The following is a 13,272-nucleotide window of genomic DNA, read 5'->3' on the forward strand; positions in this document are numbered from 1 at the left end:
ATCTTTGGCTCAGTAGTATCTTTTGTCTGAATCTTATCAAGCAGGTCCTTCAAGGAAAACACATCTTCATGAAACTAGTTTAATTCTGTCAGTGGGGACTTGGCAATTAGTTAATAACAAAGTTGTCTATGAGTCCAAAATGCTGCATGTGATTAATGATGCTGAGTACTATGCACTGTCAGGGAGAATGTCAGGAGTCTTGGTCCTCTCCAGCCTTGTGGCTCATGTGGACTGACTCTCTGTAGTAGATTTGGGATTTTGAAATCAAATACATTATCATTCTCTGCCTCCATTCGTGTCCTTTAACATGAAGAAATTGATTATCTCTGGGGTGCTCCATCAATTCCTGGTTTCCTGCTCATGCTACATTTGGCTATGCTACCTTCAATGTACCCAGCAATTTTTATGCTAGGATGCAGATGGCATTTCTGGCCATTAGGGCAGGTGCCTGAAAGCATGCACTGTTGGCTATCCACTGGTCAGGGCAGAAGTGAAGATCCTACGGAATGTCCCCTTCCATGTATGCCCCAGAGTCAGCGAACAGGAAATATCACTGTTTCGTTCCTTACAGGTTACCATCTATAGCAGTTGAAGTGAATTTGTGTGAAGTGCCAACCCAGACTGCACCCATCAGACAGAGAACGCAGCTCCTCTGTCATCATAATAATAGGACAAGAAGCACCTGAAGAAATCTAGGAAAAAACTTATTTTACTATCAAAGTTAACGTAATAACACAGCAAATTCTTAAGACATGCACGTTGTGAGTCAATGTGCATTTTGATACGGTTAATTTTACTGTATCAATAGCATGCAATATTACAGAGCCACTTAGTAAGTAGAGTTTAGAGTATTTGGGTTTTTTTTTTTTGGCTTTGGAAAAAAAGCATATTAAACAGCAAAACACTTCTTATCACGTATTTTAAACTATAGAGCACACCACCTGAAAAGATTAAAATAGTCACAGCAGAGCTCTGCATCACCACAGCAACTTACTGGATGACAAAAATCTCCTTTCGTCTAAAGAAAAATGAAGAATATCTGGAAGTAAAGAGTCATTATTTATTTAGTATAAAAACATACTGTATTATTTTTGATTTGCTGCTATAGGAACACAAGTATTTAAATAACTTAAGTTTCATTCGACGGTAGGATATTTCTTGTCCTCAATTCACATTTTGGTAGGACATTTCTTGTCTGGATTCACATATTTTTACCATTGATTGCAAAATAAGGCAGAAGTAAAATTAATGACCAGAATTTGTCAAAGAACTGATGGCAATTAAAATGCTAACAATTTTACGAAGAAATCTCATGTATCAGTCCAGCATTATTTATTCTTACTGAATTCACAAGGATTGCGCTACTAAAGATTTTCCGGTTTCTGTAAGATTGAACCTACACGAAATGCCCTCATTCCTTCGCCCCACATCATGGGAGAATAATTCAGTAGCAGCAGTTCTTCCCTTAGAGTCCCTTTCTGTGTAGAACATGCTACTTGAAGAAGGATAATCACGGGCCCTTGCCTTTTTAAGAGGGTTTCTATTGATCTCATCTAGTATGCTTTCGAGTTAAATACACACACAATTACATGTGGATCTTGATACTTAAGAATCAGAGCAACTTAGGCTGTCATCTTGGTTGCCCTGTTTACCAGATGTATGACCTTGGACAGTTAGCTAAATTCCCTAAGCATCTTTTGTTTTTCATCTGTAACATGGGGAGAAGAGTACCTACCAAAAAAGATTGAATGCATTGAGTGAGATCATTACATGCAAAACTTAACAAATAGTACTTGCCCATAAAGAGTAGCAATTACTACGTTACCAAACCTTATATATAAAAGCATATTAGGGTCATTTAAAATTTTACAAATATTATAAATAATAACACCAAGTGTATTCTGATTTACAGCTTACAAACACATTCATAGCATTCTTTTAAATAGTAAGCTTCCTAAAGGCATATATATTTAATATGAATTCAACTTGCAAACTTCTAAAGTGGAAGAAAGACACTCTTAAAATAGCCATTCAATTGTTTGCTTTATTTTGTTGTGAATTTTAATTGTTTTGTCTCCCCTTATCAGTAATTTTTATCTTTCCTTTTTTCTTTTTTAAAGTTTTATTAAGTATAGTTTGTTCATAATGTTGTGATAATTTCTGCTGTACAACAGAGTGATTCAGTTATACCCACATCCCTTCTTCAGGTTCTTTTCCCACTTAGATTACAGCAGAATACTGGGTAGAATTCCCTGTGCTACGCAGCAGGTCCGAGCTGGCTAGTCATTCCATATGCCACAGCGACAATGCTAATTTTATTCGTGATCACTGGATTGGGTCTTGAGTCTCGAAATAGTGGGTTATTACGTGCATTCAGCGAAAATAAGCAAGATAACTAATGTGGAATAATGCTATAATTTGAGGGAAAAATAAAGGCCTGGAAAAAACCGAGTGTCAAGTAAGAATATTAGTAATATTGATTAATATTATCCTACTATTTAGTCACCAAAATAAACAAAACTTCTAAATTAACTGTAGAAAAGAGACAGTGACAAACATTTTTTAGCCAATAGAATCTTTATTTTGTGTAAATTCTGTAAGGTCATTTAATTTTAACTGCTATAACTCTCTTAGGAAGGCAATCTGTGTTAGTTAAATTAGTTAACAGCCATTCACATAACCAGTCAATTAGGTCAGCATTTTTTTGCCCTTTAAAATTATATTTTTTTCTTTTAAACTTCCCTAAGAGTTTAATCTTAGACCTAATGTAAGATCTTTTTTTAGAAATATAGATAGCCTATACAATTTAAATATTGTATTTTTTCAGCTCATTGGAGATTTTCTTCATTGAAGTGTAGTTGACTTACCATGTTGTGTTAGTTTTATATGTACAGCAGTGACTCTGTACACTTTTTCACACACACACACTTTTTCAGAGTCTTTTCCCTTATAGGTTATTACAAAATATTGAGTATCATTCCCTGTGTATATCATAGGTCCTTATTGGTTGTCTATTTTATATATAGTAGTGTGTATGTGTTAATCCCAAACTCCTAATTTATCCTTTCCCCTTCCCTTTCAGCTTTGGTAACAGTAAGTTTGTTTTCCTTGTCTGTGTGTCTATTTGTGCTTCATAAATAAGATGATTTGTATCTTTACTTTTTAGATTCATAAATAAGTGACAGTGTATTAAATTTGTCTTTGATAATTCAGACACTTACTTCACTTAGTATGATAATCTCTGGGTCCATCCATGTTGCTAAAAATGGCATTATTTTATTCTTTCTTACAGCTGAATAATATTCCGTTCATCTTTATCCCTTCATCTGCTGATGGACACTTAGGTTGCTTCCATGTTTTGGCTACTGTAAATCGTGCTGCAGTGAGCATTGGGGTGTGTGTAACTTTTCAAATTACAGTTTTCTCAGGATGTATGCCTATGAGTAGGATTGCTGGATCACATGGTAACTCAATTTTTAATTTTTTAAGGAGCTTCCATGCTGTTCGCCATAGTAGACGTACCAATTTACATTCCCACCAATAGTGTAGGAAGGTTCCTTTTACTCCACACTCTCTCCAGCTTTTATTATTTGATAATAAATGGTCAGATAGCCATTCTGACCAGTTTGAGATGTTTCTTCGTTGTAGTTTTGACTTCTATTACTCTACTAACTAGCAATGTTGAGTATCTTTTCATGTATCTGTTGGCCATCTGTATGTCTTTGGAGAGGTGTCTGTTTAGGTCTTCTGCCCATTTTTCAGTTGGATTGTTTTGCTTTTTTGATATTGAACTGTATGAGTTTGTATATTTAGTAAATTAACCCGTTGGTCACATTATTTGCAAATATTTCCTCTCATTCTATAGGCTGTCTTTTTGTTTATGGTTTCCTTTGGTGTGCAAAGCTTTTAATTAGTCCCCATTTGTTTATTTTTGTTTGTGTTTCCATTACTCTAGGGAATGAATCCAAAAAGATATTACTGCAGTTTTTGTCAAAGAGTATTCTACCTATGTTTTCCTCTAAGGGTTTTATGGTATCTGATCTTACATTTAGACAGATCTTTAATCCATTTTGAGTTTATTTTTTACATGGTGTTAGAGAACATTCTAATTTCATTCTTCCATGTAGCTTTCCTTGTTTTCCCAATACCAGTTACTGAAGAGACTATCATTTATTAATTGTATATTCTTGCCTCCTTTATTGTAAATTAATTGACCATAGGTATGTGGATTTATTTCTGGGTTATCTTGTTCCATTGATCTGTATGTCTCTGTGTGCCAGTACCATACTCTTTTGGTTACTGTTGCTCTGTAGTATAGTCTGAAGTTACGGAGCCTGATTCCTCCAGCTTCGTTTTTCTTTCGCAAGATTACTTTGGCTATTTGGGTGTCTTTTGTATTTCCATACCTATTTAAAAATTTTTTGTTCTAGTTCTGTGAGAAATGCCTTTGGTAATTTGATAGCGACTGCATTGAACCTGTAGATTGCCTTGGATAGTATAATCGTTTTGACAATATTGACTCTTTCAATCCAAAATTATAGAACACCTTTACATCTGTCTGTGTCATCTTTGATTTTTCATCCATGTCTTACAGTTTTCAGAGTACAGGTCTTTTGCCTCCTTAGGTAGGTTTACTGCTAGTACTTCTTTTCTTTTTGATGCCATTGTAAAAGAGATTGTTTCATTAATTTCTCTTTCTGATCTTTCATTGTTAGTGTATAGAAATGCAACAGATTTCTGTGTATTAATTTTGTATCCTGCAACTTTCCCACATTCACTGATGAGCTCTACTAGTTTTCTGGTAGCATCTTTAGGAATTTCCATGTATGGTATCATGTCATCTGCAAACAGTGATAGTTTTACATCTTTTCCAATTTTGATTCCTTTATTTTTCTTCTATGAATGCTGTAGCTAGGACTTCCAAAACTATGTTAAATAAAAGTGGCGAGAGTGGACTTCCTTGTCTTATTCCTGATCTTAGTGGGAATGCTTTCAGCTTTTTACCACAGAGGATGATGTGGCTCTGAGTTTGTTATATATGGCCTTTATTATGATGAGGTAGGTCCCCTCTATACCCACTTTTTGGAGAGTTTTTTAATCATAAATGGATGTTGAATTTTGCCAAAAGCTTTTTCAGCAGCTATAGAGATGACCATATGGTTTTTGTTCTTCAGTTTGTTGATGCGGTGTATAACATTGACTGGTTTGCATATATTGCAAAATCCCTGCGTCCCTCAGATAAATCCTACTTAGTCATGGTATATGATCCTTTTACGTACTGTTGGATTCAGTTTGGTAATATCTTGCTGAGGATTTTTGTTTCTATGTTCATCAGTGATATTGACCTATAGTCTTTGTGGTGTCTTTGGTTTGGGTATCAGGGAGATGGGTGATCTCATAGAATGTGTTTGAGTGTGTTCCTTCCTCTGCAATTTTTTTGGAAAAGTTTCAGAAGGATAGGTGTTAACTCTTGTCTAAATGTTTGTTAGAATACACCAGTGAGGCCATTAGGTCCTGGATTTTTGTTTTTGGAAGTTTTTAAATCACATTTTCAATTTCAATACTTACGACTGGCTACTTTTTATTTTGTCTCTTCCTGGTTCAGTCTTGGAAGGTTGTACCTTTCTAAGAATTTGTCCATTTCTTCTAGCTTGATCCTTTGTATTTCTGTGGTATCAGTTGTAATCTCTCCTTTTTCATTTCTAATTTTATTGATTTGAGCCCTCTCTCTTTTTTCCTTCTTAAGTCTGGCTAAAGGTTTATCAGTCTTATTGATCTTTGCAAAGAACCAGCTTCTGGTTTCATTGATCTTTTCTATTGTTTTTCTTATCGCTATCTCATTTATTTCTGCTCAGATCTTTATGATTTCTTTTCTTCTAATAACTTTTGGTTTTGTTTGTACTTCTTTCTCTAGTTGCTTGAAGTATGAAGTTATTTATTTGGGATTTTCTTATTTCCTGAGGTGAGACTGTATTGCTCTAATCTTCTCTCTGAGAATAGCTTTTGCTGTGTCCCATTGGCTTTGGATCATTGTATCTTCATCATTTGTCTCTAGGTGTATTTTTATTTCCTCTTTGATTTCTTCATGGTCCATTGGTTGTTTAGTTGCATATTGTTTAGCCTCCACATGTTTCTGGTTTTTGCAGTTTTTTTCTTGTGACTGGCTTCTAGTATTGTGGTCAGAAAAAAATGGTTGATATGCTTCCTGTTTTCTTAAATTTACTGAAGGTTGATTTGTGTGATCTATCCTGGAGAATGTTCCATATGTAGTTGAGAAGAATGTATATTCTGCTGCTTAACTAATCTATTTGGTCCAATGTGTCACTTAAGCCCTGTGTTTCTTAATGATTTTTCTGTTTGAATGATCTGTCCATAGATGTAAGTGGGGTGTTGAAGTCCCCAACTATTATTGTATTATTGTTGATTTCCTCTTTTATGGCATTTATCAGTATCCTTATATAATGTGATGCTCATATTCGGTACATATAAATTTGTAATTGTTGTATCTTCTTGAAATGATCCATTGATCATTAGGTATGGTCCTTCTTTGTCTCTTATAATGTTCTTTATTTTGTCTGATGTGAATATTGCTATTCCAGCTTTCTTTTTATGACTCTTTTGCATGGAATATCTTCTGACATCCTCTCATCTTCAGTCTGTATGTATCCCTAGATCTGAAGTGGGTTTCTTGTAGACAGCATATATATGGGCCTTGTACCAGCCTATGTCTTTTGGTTGGACCATTTAATCCATTTACATTCAAAGTAACTATTGATATGTATGTACTTATTGTCACTTCCTGGATTGGTTTGAATTTGTTGATGTTGAACTTTTTTCTTCCCTTCCTCTTTTATCCTCTTCTCTTGTGATTTGATGTGTATCTTTGGTCTTTTATTTGGATTTCTTTTTCTTTTCTCTTATTTTTTTTCTTAAATGTGTGTGTCCTTTTTCTGGTTAGTGTTTCTCACAAGGTTTTGATATAGCATTCTGTATATATGCAAAATTGCTTTAAGATGCTGGTCTCTTAATTTCAAATGCCCTTCCAAAATTAGTTTGTAAAACTAATTTGGTGGTGCTGAATTATTTTAGCTTTTGCTCGTGTGCAAACCTTTTGAGTTCTCCAGCATATAAGGATGAGAGCCTTGCTGGGTAGAATATTCTTAGTTCTAGGTTTCTCCCCTTCATCACATTAAATATATCTTGCTGCTTCTATCTTTCAGAGTTACTGTTGAAAAATCAGCTCTTAGACTTATGGAGGTTCCCTTGCATTTTATCTGTTGCTTTTCCCTTGTTGCTTTAATATTTTTTTCTTTGTATTTAATTTTTGTCAGTTTGATTAGTATGTGTCGCTCTGTGTTTATTCTTGGGTTTATCCTGGCTGGGATTCTCTGTGCTTCCACAACTTGAATGAGTGTTTCCCTTTCCAGATTATGAAAGTTTGGGGCTATAATCTCTTCACATATTTTCTCTGGCCCTTTTCCTCTCTCTCTCCTTCTTTTGGTACTCCTATGATGTGAATGTTGGTGTGGTTAACGTTGTCCCAGAGGTCTCTTAGACAGTCCTCGATTCTTTTCAGTATTGTTTCTTTATTCTCTTATGTGGCAGTGATTTCCACCACTCTGTATGACACTCACTTATTCATTCTTCTGCCTGTTATCATGCTTTTGATTCCTTCTAGTTTATTTTTTTCCTTTTAGATATTCTGGTATTAATCTTAGTTTGCTTGTTCTTTAAATCTTCTAGCTCTTGATTAAACATTTCTTGTGACTTCTTGTTCTGTGGGTCCATCCTTTTTCTGAGATCCTGGATTATCTTTACCGTCATCACTCTGAATTCTTTTTCAGGCCGATTGCCTATCTCTTCATTTGGTTGTTTTTGTGGGCTTTTATCTTGCTCCTTTTTCTGAAACATATTTCTTTGTCATCTCATATTGTCTAACTTTCTATGTTTGTGGTCCTTTTGATAGTAGGTCTGTAGATAAGGTGGCTGGTACCCAGTTCTGGAGTTCTTGGGGGTTGTGGCGGCTTCCCTGTACCCAGAGCATGTGATCGGAGCAGCACTATCACACTGCCTCTCATGGAGCCAGGTAGCTGCGAGAGAGGTGGTCCAGAGTTCATAGGACTGCTGCTGGAGTGGGAGGGTGGGGGTGGCAGTGGCTTCTGAAACTCCTGTTACCAGGTGGCTCTCAGGACCACTCCCGGTAGCTGGTGATGTCAGCAGCTGCTCCTGTGGTCTTTCCCTTTGCCAGGTCTCTCACAGGGCCACTCTTTGAAGCCATTAGGATGGGTACCATCTGCACAGCAGTTCCCTTTGCCTGGTGGTTCATTGGGGCCACTCTCTGCAGCTGCAATGGAGGTGGCAGCTACTCCTCCCCTTGCCAGGCAGCAGCTGCTAACACTATGGCTCCTGGAGCTGGAGCAGCTGGTATCCTGCTGGGGAACAAGACGGTAGTGGTAGATCCTGCCAGTTCCCTCCAGCACCCCCAAACAGTGGTGCCAGTTCTCCAGGCTTCCTCAGCGTAGGCCCTCAAATGTGATGATCCTGGACTCTAGTCGCTCCAGCCTGTTTCCACATGGCCAACCCATTTTTTCCCACATAGCAGGCCCCAGATCTCTCCCTGAATCTGATCCCCAAAGCCCAAGCTTTAGTTCCCAACCCCTGTCTGCAGCAGCAGTCATCTCTGGCTGGGAAGTTCAGGGCAGTAGCACTAACTGTTTGTGCAGGACTGTTTCCATTTTAACTGCTTGAAACATTGCCGTGCTCTCCTCTGAGACTCTAAAGCTCCTCCTCACCCCAGCTGATCTCCGCACTGGTGGGGGTACTTCCCAGGGAGCAGGAACTTTTATTCTTTCCCAGCTCCATCCTAGGGACACAGATCTGATCCTGCTTCCTTCTTCATCTTCCCGCTTTACGTTTTTTCTTCTTTCTCTTATCCTACCCAGTTACACGAAAATTTTCTTGCTCTGTCAGAATCCTGAGGTCTTTTGCCAGCATTCAGCAAATTTTCTGTGTGAATCATTCCACATGTAGATATATTTTTGATGTATTTGTGGGAGTAGGTGAGCTTCATGTTCTAGTCCTCCGCCATCTTCTCCCTCTTCTCTGTAGAAGTTTTAAATCACAGTTTTGATTTTAGTACTTATGATTGGTCTGTTCATATGTCCTCTTTTTTTCCTGGTTCAGTATTGGGAGATGGCACTTTTCTAAGAATTTGCCTGTTTCTTCTACTTCCATTTTATTGACATATAGTTGCTTGTAGTAGTCTTTTGTGGTGCTTTATATTTCAGTGGTGTCAGTTGTAACTAATTTTTCATTTCTAATATTAATTTGAGCCCTCCGCCGTTCTTTCTTGAGGGGTCTGGCTGAAGTTTTATCAGTTTTGCTGATCTTTTCAGTGAACCAGCTTTTAATTTCACTGCTCTTTGCTATTGTTTTCTTCATCTCTATCTCATTTGTTCCTGCTCTGATCTTTATGATTTCTTTCTTTGTACCAACTTTGGTTTTTTTCTCTTCTTCTTTCTCTAGTTGCTTCAGGTATATGGTTAGGTTGTTTATTTGAAATTTTTCTTTTTTCCTGATGTAAACTTAGATTGCTGTAATCTTCCTTCTTAGAGCTGCTTGTGCTATATCCCATAGCTTTTGAGCCATTGTGTTTTCATTTTCATTTGTCTTTAGGTATTTTTTTTTTATTTCTTATTTTTCAGTGATCTCTTAAAGAGACAAGTCTACATTTTATCTGCCTGTTTATGCTCATCTTGCTAATATTTCCTCCCAGAAAACTTTCTCACTTCTATATGTTAATGGCTGTGTTTTGAAGGAGCCATCACAAAATGTTGCTTTATTCATTTGTTTATCAAATAAAAAAAGCCAAGGCTTCTTTACCTTTTCTTTTTTTTTTTTTTTTTTTTTTTGGTCTTTCTGTCTTTTCTAGGGCCACACCACAGCATATGGAGATTCCCAGGGTAGGGGTCTAATTGGAGTTGTAGCTGCCAGCCTACACCCGAGCTACAGCAATGCTGGATCCGAGCCACGTCTGTGACCTACGCCACAGCTCATGGCAACACCAGATTCTTAACCCACTGAGGCCAGGGATCGAACCCACAGCCTTGTGGTTCCTAGTCAGATTTGTTAACCACTGAGCCATGACGGGAACTCTGAAGGCTTGTTTTCTAATCTGGCGAATATGGAATAAATGAGCCCAAATATTAAATAATCTTCCTAAGAAATATAGCTTGTGTTGTATAAACTTACATAGAAAATGTGCATAATAAAATAATGTAGGCCTTCCCGTCGTGGCGCAGTGGTTAACGAATCCGACTAGGAACCATGAGGTTGCGGGATCGATCCCTGGCCTTGCTCAGTGGGTTAGGGAATCCGGCGTTGCTGTGAGTTGTGGTGTAGGTTGCAGACGCGGCTCGGATCCCACGTTACTGTGGCCGTGGCACAGGCCAGCGGCTATGGCTCTGATCAGACCCCATAGCCTGGAAACCTCCATATGCTGTGGGAAGCTGCCCTAGAAAAGGCAAAAAGACAAAAAAATAAAATAAAATAAAATAAAAATGTCATTATCACTCCAAATAAGGATTTAAAACATATCCTGGCATATCCCTGAATGTTCTCATGGAATTATAGAGTACTAAATTTTTGGGTTTTCTTCTTCAGGAGGAAAAAGTACAAGAGAATTCTTCAGCTCCTTTGTGAAACAAGGTAGAATATAATCAAATGATGAGAATTTATGTGTGTAAAATTCTGGGGGAAATCTTAAAATGTGAATAAATATACAGGAAGATGTAAATAATTTCTTAATTATAAAACCCTAATCCTAAAGAGGATTTAGTACCAAGCATTGTAATGACCACTTTTGGTCAACTAGATAACTCCCTAAAATTAGTATTTTAACTATTATTTTATCATTTCTGTTATGGACACATGACACCATATAACAGCGAGAAAAATTGCAAGTCCAATTAGCTTAAAGAAAGTGGGGAGATTGGAAGGGAAAATAACATGTCTAAGCCTTAAGTAGAAAGACATATGTTAACTGGGTAGATTTAAAGGCATTATGTAAGTTCCTTCTTGTAAACAACAAAGATATATGGCATAAGTGACTCAACAATTTGGAAGCTAACTCAAACTTCTTGATTCTTCAGTCACAGGATCTACCGTCAGTCTCTGTGGCTCTACCCTCATCACACTTGCATGGCTTTGAATAGATTTTCCTGAACCTGAAATGCAGATGAAGAGCTTTAGAGCTGCACCGAAGGATGACCCCATGCATATGTGTACATGGCTACTTATGAATCTGTTACTATTTTCTCTAGTCTTACTGCCTAATGTATACTGACTTTATTAACATGAAAAACCATCAGCAAATAATAAGCTGGAGATAAAGCTCTATAATGAAAAAAAAAATATCCAAACCACTTGATAGTTATTTTTAATACATTTCCTATAATAAATCAAGAAAAGCATATTACCTTGTGCCACTGGAATTACAAATAAAACTTTTACAGCCATGATCACTGGACTCATAACACACAAATGATAAAGCAAAAAGCATTGAAAATAAATTTATAACTTTTTATGACTGAGGTTATTATGTACTAATTTTCTATTTATAAAAATAAAATTATTTGAAGTATACTTGAAGGACATGTCTATAGCCTCTACAAATAAAGTGGCATATGTAAATAAAAATGGAAGCAGGAAAATAAATAAGGAGGAGTCAAGATTAAATAGGGCTGTCCCTGAATTATAAATACCCAACAATAAGCTAGGCAGTCTTCACCTACCTTTCCCATTAGCTGTCGTGATAGTCATTGTTTTAAAAAATATATATAGCTTACTCCTTTTTGAGAATGGCTGTGTTCAGAAGTGGAGTTGGGGGCAAGCTGTGGAAAACACATAGAACTTTGGGGATCTGACCTCATCATAGCTTCTCTAGAATAGTAACCTCCTTGATAAAGAATACTTTCTCCAACACTGTGGAAATTATCACAACATTGTAAATCAACTGTACTTCAATAAACCTTTAAAAACTGAAAAAAAGAATACTTTCTCCAACACTGATGGGCTTTTTTCGCTTTATGTCACATCTACTAAAGGTCTACTTACTAAAGGTTATCTTGTGTACTGACACGTGTAGAAGACAGAGACAGAGACCCAAGCCTGTGGAAGCATCACAAAGACCTGAGAAAGGAGCGTGGAGAGGGAGCCGAGAGAATGCTACGGAAATTCAGTGTGCCCACAGCGGTAAAGGAGAAGAAACTTTGACTATGCAGGATGACCCTTTTAGGACGGAGGCACAGCCTAATACTAGTAATGCTCCATTATTGCTATGATATGATTTAACTCTGGCAGGTTATCCTACAAATCTTATTGATCTTTTATGTAGAAAACTATGTCCACATAAAACTGGTTAACATAAAGCCATCTTACACACAATTCTTGAAGCACTGTCCATTTTGGATAGGAACAATCTGTACAAGAAACTACTGTAAATATCTAAATAGAAAGAGGTAAGTTTTCCTCTGCAACAACCCAGATGTCTTTGTAATATCCCGATAACACTGAATAACTTTCATTTTGTAGCATTTGGAAGGACCCATGCTTATCAGATGACACTTCCCTGTACAGAACATATTAGCTATTTTTAGACATGCTGGAAATATTTCTTCAAAGCCAATGCGTTAGGTAAAGGCCAACTTTGGCAAATGACAACTATAAATGATTAATTACTTTTTAGGTTTAAGAGCTTTGATGCCATATTTTCAGAGTTAGTAATAACTGCTAAAAGTTCAACACAGCTGTGCAAGTACTTTGTCAAAATTGTCATATGCCTGTAAGCATCACAAAATATTGGATCTTCTAAGAATCTAAACTCATTACCAGAACCTGATAGTTTTTACTAAGAGTTTGATGAATTATCTTAATAGAGGTTTTTCAAACATGCCAATATTTTGAATAAGTTGTAATGATTTTAAAAGAATTTAAAATGACTTTTCCTTTATAATGAAACCCTCTGCTCTTTCCAGGACATATGATGACACATATGTTGTACATGCTTTTACCCTTCCTTTCAATTTTTCCTTTGCATTTAATTCTTAAGCAATTTTAAAAATGAAGTGTAAATAACACAATTTAGACTTCGAATGTGATTTTATACTAAAATAAGCTGCAAGAAAGGCTTTTACAAAAATGACATAAACAATATCAAGCAGTTACAACTTAAATTTCTGGTTTAAATTGTGGACACCTCCAGAAAATCCAATG

General features: G+C 36.5%; 1 protein-coding gene across 1 annotated transcript in view; it reads right to left on the bottom strand.

Annotated features, from left to right (window-relative positions):
• The window catches only part of PTPRQ (protein tyrosine phosphatase receptor type Q), a 213,112-nt gene that overhangs the window by 28,242 nt on the left and 171,598 nt on the right, over positions 1-13,272 (bottom strand). The window lies entirely within an intron of this gene.

The sequence above is a fragment of the Phacochoerus africanus genome, chromosome 7 (assembly GCF_016906955.1).
Source record: "Phacochoerus africanus isolate WHEZ1 chromosome 7, ROS_Pafr_v1, whole genome shotgun sequence".
NCBI lineage: Eukaryota > Metazoa > Chordata > Mammalia > Artiodactyla > Suidae > Phacochoerus > Phacochoerus africanus.